Source organism: Diorhabda carinulata, chromosome 2 (assembly GCF_026250575.1).
Source record: "Diorhabda carinulata isolate Delta chromosome 2, icDioCari1.1, whole genome shotgun sequence".
NCBI lineage: Eukaryota > Metazoa > Arthropoda > Insecta > Coleoptera > Chrysomelidae > Diorhabda > Diorhabda carinulata.
The window spans coordinates 5,127,908-5,138,771 of NC_079461.1; positions in this window are offsets into that span (position 1 = coordinate 5,127,908).

A 10,864-nucleotide genomic window follows, 5' to 3' on the forward strand; every position below is an offset into this window, starting at 1 on the left:
ATCACCGTTCCCTAATTGTTCTTCTAAATTCTAAATATAATTAATTGTGTAATCGGTAAATAATGAAAAATGAATTATAGGTAGGTTCATAAAAGGATATACATATTTCCATTCCCCAAACTTTTTTGTCTCATGCAGCACTTGTACTTCAAATACGATGAGAAATCAATATTTATGAAAATTAGGTAAATAAATATTTCCAGAAAGATTCCTACAAAAAAGGAGTCGCTTTAAATTATGACAAATTAATAGTAATTCCGTATTATTGTGTGTTTAATCCAAAAGAAATGGTTTGGAGTACTTCAATACAAAAACTATGCAAAAATAATCGTTTATCTTTTTTGATGTGGTAATTGAAAATATACTTACCACGCTTTTATTTATAATATAATTAAGGTGTGAAGTTTTAGTGTTAAAAATATATAATTAACATCACTCAATAACTGAGAAACTAAGAAAAACACGTCAATGAAATCTCTTTCAAGAGCAATACAATCATTCCAACGCTTCTCTAACTTCTCGATGCTGTTCTTGTAGAAGGATTCGTCTTTTGCCTCAAAATAGGCTTCAGTTTCAGCAATTGCTTCTTCATTTCAACCAGTAGTCACTGGAGGCCAAAACTGGACTATACGGTGGATGAGGAAACAATTCGAAGTGTAATTCGTTCAATTTAACCATCGTAACCATCGACTTGTGAATCGGTGTATTGTCTTGGTGAAATTCTTCGACATATGAGGCCGTTTCTTCTTGATTTTTGGATTCAAACAATCCAACAACTCTATGTAGTATTCGCTATTGATTGTCTCTCCATTTTGGAGATTGTCGATGAACAAAGTTCCATGCGCATTCCAAAATACTGAAGCCATAACCTTCCCAGCTGGCTATTGTGCCTTTGGACGCTTCGGACGTGGTTCACTGGCTGCAGTTCAGTCAGATGATGATCGCTTTGGTTCCGAAGTGAAGTGATATATCGACGGAAAAATCGGATTTATTACGTGAAAACAAAGCCAAACACTGCTCTGAATCATCAACACGTAGTTGTTTTTGATCGACTGTAAGTAAACGCGACACCCACTTTTAAAAAAGCTTTCTAATGGTCAAATGCACAGCCTTCTAATATTTTTACGGCCTCAGAGATCTCACGCAACTTCAATTTACGATTAAATATAACCAATTTGTGGACTTTTTTGATGTTTTCTGGAGTAACCAACTCAAATGGGCGACCAGAACGTTCATCATCATCGGTGTTTGTACGTTTAAATTCTCAGTGGTTCTTTTCGATGGAGCAGAGTCCGGATAACACTTTTGAAGTGATTGCTGAGCTTGTACAGTACTTTTTTTATCAAGAAGCAATGATAAATTAACACACGAAAGTAGCTTCACTATCACTTTTTTCTGACTAATCGAAATGTCAGGACATTTGACACATAGTCTTTTGAAAGTTGGTACTTTATAAGCGTCATATGGATTTGACAATGACAGCGCCATCTGCGTGTCAGTCACACGACTTATTGAGTGATGTTATATGTACGATTTGCAATTATTTTGTTGTAGACGAATAATTTTAATTATTGTTATGAATGAATGAACTTATAAAGTGTTATATTTATTAGAGTTGGTTTATTTCAACTTTTTATTTCATTCTATTAACAAATAATAAAAGTTTGTTTTTAAAAGAGGTTTTTGTTTCTTTAATTTTATTTACATTATATTTCGATAATAATTTTAGTCTTTGATGATGAATACATTCCAAATTAAGTAAAATTAGTAAATAGAGTTCACTTTGGTGTACCCACAATAATGAAGTTAATAAACTATATGGCGAAGACATTAACAGAGATGTATAAAAAATTATAAGCACAAAAGGCAACTAAAAGATCAAGCTAGAGAATAAAAATATCATTAAAAATTTTACGGAAAATATTTAAGAACTGAATAAAACGTCTTTAAGGCCTATATAAAGTTAATTTATTCAGTAGAGAATTATAAAAATCGCAGCTTTGCATGTTTTAAACTATGCAATTTTTTTATCGTCTTTTGAAAATCTTGTTCCGCCGATTTAATTCACGTCGGGGCTGCCATAGCAATAGGCAGGTGAATATTCCACCACATTTATGACCTAATTTATTTTGAAAATGGTCGCATTAAGTGTCGCTAAAAGCACTGAATTATTCGAATCTATTACTGACTTATTGGGGCAAAAAACTAGGTCAATTTAGGTTAAAAGGCGTTATGAGTATTTTACGGCTAACTCTGACATTTCATTAATGAAATAATGGAGATTTGATATTGTTTTATGCTATGGGATTGGAGTCGTTTGGAAAATAAATTAATAGGATATCTAAAATGAATCAATTTGTTTCATCCAGTTTTATATTTATGAGATGTTAAACATTTTGTAATGCACTTTCCTCTATTTTGACATTTTTGTTTTGTATTTTTAGTAGCTTCTAGTAAACGCAAAGTAAACAGTAGATCCTGCCAATTTTCGCAGATCAACGAGCTCTATGAAAAGTGTTCTCTTTTATTTTTTCTTGTTTGTCATAATCTTCATAATCCCTCAGCTGAATATTGAGATACTCATATTCTCAATGGATGTATCACTTAGTGTGCGTTCACATTGGCGACGCTCAAGCGGTGAACGTCGAAAGATGTCATCGCGCGCGTTGACTTGTTCAAATTGGTTAAGCGTCGTTTTAGTTATTTTCCAATCAAAAGGACGTAATGAATTGGTATCCAAACGATTATTACTTATAGAAAGAACACGAGTGCGAAGGCTAATTTTAAAGAAAAGCGAAAAAATACAAAGCGTTCATGAACTTTATAGAAACAGACTTTCTTATGGCGAATTCCATCACCTTTATTATGAACTTCGCAGTGATCCAATGAGATTTTTTCAGTTTTTACGAATGTCAGTGGAAACGTTTGATTACATTCTGGGAAAAATCAAGCATCAACACCACTGGAGCGGCATCGCTCGACGCTTACCGCTTGAGCGTTGCCAGTGTGAACGCACACTTAGTGTCTTACTATACTAACGGTTTGCGAGCGGCCGCGAGGCGCAGCGGGCGCGCAACGAATACGTCGCGAACACGCCGCGGTTGCACAGCAACGACGTGGCGGACGTGTGGCAGAAATGCGAAGTTTTCGTCGAGTGTTTGTAGCACATAATACACTCATTAACAAAAAGGATTCCGAGGAGGTATCACTACTGATGGCTTCGTTACTTCGAAGACGCCGGGGATGAAAACGAAAGCATCGACGAATTTGGCAGGACCCATTATCAATTAATCGAATGGAAGAGTTGTTTTGCGAAGTAATCCAAAAAAGTTTCGTACTTACCTGCGAATGTCAAGACCTTTTATGAGTTGTTGCATCTGATACAAACTGACTTAAGACATGAAGACACAGATTTAAGATTATCAGTGACACCTGAAGAAACGCTCGTTATTACTATAAGGTATACTTTTAATATTAAATAAGTTCACAGTACAAAATGGCTTGAAGCATCTTCAGTACTCTCCTGGCTACGCCCTTAATTGTAGTTATGTTTTGGGGTATTATTGTTTTCGGCTAATGATTACCTTTTATCTGAAGTCATTGTCTTTTTGAGACACACACGACTAGCAACAACAAATTGCACGATGAAAAGGCAGAAAGCTGCCTACATCTATTCCAGTTCGGTTGTGGCAGTGTTGAGCTCTGGAATTTCCATTTTTCAGGCAGTTGAACACCGGCTTTGTCTAGGCTCTGAAATATCAGGTTTCTTTCATTTTGAATAAAGACACGATCGAAGGCTTTACTGATAGCAAAGAAGATAAAAGGACGTATAATTTTATACAATTCCATCTTCTACAAATATGAAAAACATTATAAATCAGACGTTTTTTTTGTAATTTTCCCAGGATAATCATCCGAGTGACATGTTCGAAATGTTTTTTACTATAAACAGTCTTCTGATTGCTCTCTTAATTTAGAAATTACAAACACCAAAAAACAAACAACGAGTTTTTTTTTAATAATAATTTTCGACATCTATTCATGTATAGATCAATTTTTTTTAATGATTTTCCAATCGTTTTGCTGCTAATATGTCGTAAAAACGTTTTACAGCTCGGCCTATAGTTATTCAACGACACATACTTCGCCTTGACTGTATATGTATTTCAACATTAAAGCAATTCTTGTGCAGCCTTGACCACGAGACGCACAACAAATATTAAAGTCAGATTGTATCTCAAACCACTCAAGGTCTACGAGGGAGTGGTAGAGATATCCTCTGTAGGGCTGCATAAGGGTGATTTTCTTTCACATACAACATCATACATTTAATTCCGCTAAGACTCGAATGGTCAGTGACGGATTCTAAAGTTACCGCAAAATTTTATTTCCGAAAACTGTGATTGGAACAAAGCAACAACAAAAAGTGCATCATCTTCCCGTCTTCGAACTGTCATTATGAATGTTTGTGAAGATTTAACATATCTCAAAGAAAGATTAGAAGAAACATTTCACAATTTTTAATACTAAAGAATAATAGAAAGCAAATATATAAAGAATACATGTAAACTGAAACACAAAAAGATAAAGACGTACATTACTAGAAAGAGAATTAACACGTATAAACACGATACAGGGCCGAATTTATAAGATTTCTAAGGCCCGAGGCTAAAATAATGACGGGGCCTCCTTAAGGAATTAGGAAACCCGGAAAAATTGACAAAACAATACGTTAGATTTGTGGTATCAACACATCAAAAAATACAGAATGATTTCCAAATGATGGGGCCCTCTTGGACCTGGGGCCCGGGGCTAAAGCCCCCCAAGCCCCTAGCTTAATCCGGCCCTGACACGATAAAATGGAGACAAATAAAACAAATATAAAAACATGGGAAAAATATCACGCCAACATTAGATAGAAATAGAGAGGAGGAGATAAAAGAAGAAGAATTTGAAAATGCACTAGTTGAATTGAAAACGGCAAAAGGTTACGGAAAGGTGGAAATAGTATCGGAAATTAAAATATGAATTGGAAGAGAAGGAGAGAAAGTCCAACAAGAAAATGGATTAATCACATAGAGGAAGTAGGTTACAATTAGAAAACAACCCTTGAGATAATGAAAGTACTTGGCAGAGACAGGGTATAGGAAATGAGAAAAAAAAAAGAAAACAGTTTTCCAAGACTACTACCGGAAAAGCATAAGTATTAGACAAGTAGAAAGAAATATTGTACACACAGATGAATATCGAATATTTTTGAAGAAACGACGACTGACAGATAAAAGAATCCCAAAACTAGCGCGATGTAAGAAACTATAACTATAACTATAACTGACTAAAGAAAATTTATGACAAATAAAAGTAGTCATGCAGATTTCAGAAGACACTTTTTTTTTTAAATCAAATACTCTGCTCTGTTCGTTGAGATACTCGGGGCTAACATAAAACAACATTAAATGAACAAAAAGCTTCGGCGTCCAGCTATAAACCGATTCAGTCAACATCTCAATGATGATGATGCATATAAATGAGTAAAGAGATTAAGAAAGAGAATTGCTGTACTATAAATAAAATTTATTGTCTCTAAATAAGGTATCTAAACGAAGTGGTTTTATTTGAAAAATTTATCATTATATAGATTATTTTCATCATCTTAAGCCGGTTAATTATGCAATGAACTTATTTTATTGTGAATGGGAATACAAACGAAGTATTATTATTTGCCAAATACTTTTCTAATAGTGGTGAGTAAGAGTGGTGTAAGCGGGTTTAGTGAGTATCGAGAGAGTAAATCAAATTCTAAAGCAATGTTGATAGTTTTTTTCGACATTAACGGTATCGTGATGACTGAATGGGTTCCAGAGGGTCAGACTGTCAAACAAACTTACTATTTGTCAATTTTGGCAACACCGCGAGGACGAGTCCGTAAAAAACGATCCGAGTAGTGGAAGAACAGCTCGTGGATTTTGCATCAGGACTGTGAAGCAGTATTTGGACAGTAAGCGCACTCCAGTGCTCGAACACCCGCCGTATTCACCAGATTTGGCACTGTGAGACTTTTTTTGTTTCCGAAGATAAAATCTGCTTTGAAAGGGACCCGATTTGAGTCGATGGAAGCGGTAAAGCAGAGCACTTACCAAAGAAGAGTTCCAGCACTGCTTCGATCAATGGAAAAAACGTATGGAAAGGTATGTGGCGAGGGGAGGGTAGTATATTGAAGGGGAGCATTCGAATGTAGAATAATTTTTATAATAAAACCCTTTTTCGTAACCAGTCTGATATATTTCACAACAATTAAAATATTTGTCTTTTCAAGTTTATCCTCAATAAAATCGCATTCAAGAAACTAGTGAAGGTTTGATACAAGTGGATGAATGTCAAACGGGTCCGTTCCTCCTTGTTCGCTTTGAGCAGCATGCGCTACGTCTCGGCGGGTACTTTTGAAATAGTATTTCAAATTTCGCGAGGTTAAAAAGTGCGGCGTTCTTGGGCTCAAAACTGATGATCGATATATACAATGAATATAAGAATTTTTAAATGAATGTTAATCCTGTGTGCTAAATGTCCCTCTAAAATATATTTAATGTTAACATATTAATAAATTGTACGGATATAGTGATACATTGTTTATTATTTTATAAATAATTTTATTCATTCATTCATTCATTTTATTTATATAAAACATCCTCTGACAATATCTAAAGAACCGAGAAGATGTAAACTAGCGATCTACGATCAGAGTGTAGAACAAGTGATGTCCTACAAATATCTAGGGACAAACATAACAAGCGATAGAAATCTAAAGAAAGAAGTAAAAGCACAAACAACGAAGGCAGCATTAATATCAGGATACCTTAGAGATTTAATTTGGCGAAATAAATACATGAGCACAAAATGTAAAATTAGAATATATAAAACTTGCGTAAGGCAATAAATAATAATAGAAATTAGAGCGGAGAACACAACCACTAAACGGCTCCTAAGAACAACAGAAATGCGAACTCTGAGATCAAAAACAGGACATACGTTACTCGATCGGAAGAAAAATGAAGAAATAAGGGACATGTGCGATATTCAGGATGTAGTAAGATGGGCAAGGAGCCGCAAAAATTGCAAAGGAAAAGAAACCAGACACAACTCGACCTCCTGGACGACCATCTATAAGGTGGTATGAAAGCTGGTCTTCAGCATCCCAACTACTCCTGGCAAACCCTTGATGAAAATACAGGACCTAGTCCTAACGTAAGAAGAAGAAGAAGAAGAATATAAAACGTCCGATGACACTCGGAACAATTAAATAATCCAGTCTTCAATTCCTCTTCATTCTTACTTTCCATAATAAATAATTCAAATTTCAGTTCTTCTCCATAATCTACTTTGAGGTTATAAAAAATTATATTTTAGTTAAGTACTTCAATGATTTACCTATCAACACAAAATATATTTACACGTAAAATATCAACGCAAATTGTTTGATGGTTGAGAAAGAAATCAAGTACAAAGTTTCTACCAGGGGCGTTTGGACCCGTTTGACATTTATCCACTCGTAGGTTTGGTCAATAAATTAATTTATCCTTATTATTGACATATTTTAAACAAAATGAATCCTGGATCCACCACAACACTCTTGAAACAATAAAACAGTCCAGGGTGGAAGCTGCTTCAAAAAATGTAAAGGCGATTTCAAGAGTCGGAAAAAAGATGGCGACCGTTTTTGTGATGCCATTGTGTTCAACGACTATTTTAAAAATATGTAAAATAAAAATAGAAGACTATTATGATCATTGTTTCATAATGTAGAAGAAGAAATAGCAAAAAAGCGATCGCACTTGAAAAAAAAAGAAAGAAAGTTCAACATAACTTATGAATCTCTATGTCATGTTCTATGTCATAGTTTGTATGGCGTCTCCGGTAGATCTCTTCTAAAACCCTGTTGAGTATAATAAGGCATAATTTATCTGTAGTTGGTACATAACAGATTTTCCCTTCTTTTAGAAATTGGAATTCAATGTTCCAATCTCCATTTTTCCGATATACCTTCAATAAGTTCATGGATCTTTTCCAATAGTTAATCTCCTCACAAATTTGTTGTGTGGTCCTGTAGTTCCATAGATTTTAGAAGTGTTACGATGGGCATTTCATCGTCTGCTGTTGATTTGTATAGGTCTTTGAAATCTTAGATTGGTACTTTTTAGTTCTGTTCTGCGTCTTTATGAGTTCAAACAACTCCCTGTTTTCTCTGTTGTTTGAAATCGTCTGAGTACTTTAATTGTTTTTGCTCTTTTTTCTTCATAATTACCCAGTAGTGACTTTTTCTTGTATTTTAAAGATTAGAGTATCGTTGAACTGAGTGTATAACTTCACAGACCAGAGCATTTTCATGTCATTAAGAATAAGTGTCATGTTTTCTGAAGCATAAAAATTCCGACGTAATTATTAAGTTTAAATTCATTTACAATGTTTTCTTTGTCGCCCTTATTCGTAATTCATTCAAATGATTTATTATCACATAATATAATTATGTATAATTAAATTATGTAATAGTAATTTCGGACTCTTCTTTTTCATAATTACATGTAAACATTTTTTCATTCGATATGATGCACTGGAGCGTGTAGCAGTCATTATTCTGTTGGATACTTTCTTTCAATACTACATTAAATTTAACAAACACTTAGAACAAGTCTTCAAGCCCGACCCCTTAAAGAACAACTTCAACATCGAGGCCGAAGTCAAAAATTTTCTGGAATCTTTATATCAACTAGAAGAATTTACCGTGAACCTGGTCAAAAAACAATGCAGCAATTGAATACCGAAAAATCTCATCAATATGACCTAATTAGTGCCAAAATCCTTAAGGAACTGGCTTGAAGTTTTTAACACAATTATATAACGGATTATTTCCCCATTTTAGAGTAGGTAGTCTTAATTATATTAATCCATAAGTCAGAGAAACCTCTTAAGGACACTACACCTTATAGACCAATTAATTTATTACCCGTTGTGTCGAAACTTCTAGAAAAATTACTGATTGAGAAAAAAGAACTTATTCTGAAAACCAGCAGACTAATACATAACATCCAGAGTCACAAAAAAGTGTACCAAGTGTACCTTTTGAATACTGTACTGCTGTCTTTTTAGATATCGTCCAGGCATTCGACAAGGTCTGGCCTGACGGTCTACTATACAAGATCAGGAGAAACCTTTTCCAAATCCTAAAATTGTACCTACAAAACAGACACTTTCAACTCAAAACTCTAGACTACATCACAACTTCATATTCAATTATGTCTGGAGTTCCACAGGGAAGTGCACTTCGGCCGATCCTCTATTCTAAGTACACAGCTGTTATTCCCATATACAACAACGTAGCTGTCGTAAAAAATGCTATTTTCTGGTGACTAAAATCTTGGAGAATAAAAGTGAATGAAAATAAATCTGTTCATGTGACCTATACCCAACGGAGAGGAACTTGTCCAGCTGTAATATCGAACAAGTATCTTATACAGTAAAAAGGGTGTGCAACAAGCTCCTAATATACAAAGTCACACCAAAACCCATCTGGAGTTATGGTAATCAATTATGGGGCACTGCATTTAACTCGAATATATCAATTCTAGAGTTTAGTCAAAAGTACTCAGAATTATTGCTTGTGACTTTCAAATAAGGTCAGTTAAAGAAAAAAAATATCAAATATCTCCTAAAAATATTCACACCGTATTTACCCAACCTGTAATAACACCTCCCATCCAGCGAAGGCTTAGAAGGCATCTTCAGGTGTGATCTGCCTGACAGACTTTAGTGTCATAGTGATGTGTTGCATAATTATCCCAATCAAACTTTTTTTTCTACAATAGTGCGTAAAGTACGTAATTTAGGCACATTTTCGAGTGCTTGAAATTTCACTTTAAGCAGTAGTGCTTGAAGAAAACTATTTTTAAAGTCTCCGTAGCGTAGTGGCTAGAGTACAAGTCCCAGGTTCAAGTCGCGGTTTTTCCAATTTTTTTTTTCTATATATATAATAATAATTGGCAAATTTAATAACAGCACGAAGTACCTTTTCAATATTAGTATTGTTACTAATTGAATTCGTTGTTAATTTGTTCTTATCTTGATTAAAATCTGAAAAATATTTATAAATATATAATATATTTTATAGTATGTAAAGAAACATACTTTACGCAATAGTCCGTGATGGAAATTACCATTAAACTTCTTTTTTGATAATATTTTTGTAAGAAGAAAAAATATTGTGTGCAATTCGTGTGTAAAGGCATTTTTTCGACTCATGTGATTGTACTTTTCGTACAAAATTGTTGTTAAAAAAAGTAATTGTATCGTTTAAACCCTACAGTTCCAATGACCTTGAAAATTTAGTATGTTGTACAGTTTTTATGCTGAACAAGAATTTATATATATATATATATATATATATATATATATATATATATATATATATATATATGTTGGGCGCGGAAACGATATCTTCACATAGTTTTTTAGGTTTGAAAATTGAAATTTTGATATCGTATATATATATATCTGATTTACCCTTCGAATCATTCGTCATTAAACAGTATATAGATGATATAATTTTATCCCTTCCATATAATGAAATTGATAATTTACTATTTTACTTCAATAGTTTCGATCCATATAAACAATTTACTATAGAAAAAGAAGAATACTGAAAAATCGTTACCTTTTCTTGATATTAAATTTATAAGAAACGAAAATAACAAAATTTTAATAGGAAACCATTAAGTTCTGGAAGATATATTAATTATCTTTCATATCACCTACGTAACACTAAAATTAATTTAATCGAACAATGAAATATAGAGTTTTCAAAATTTCTGATCGA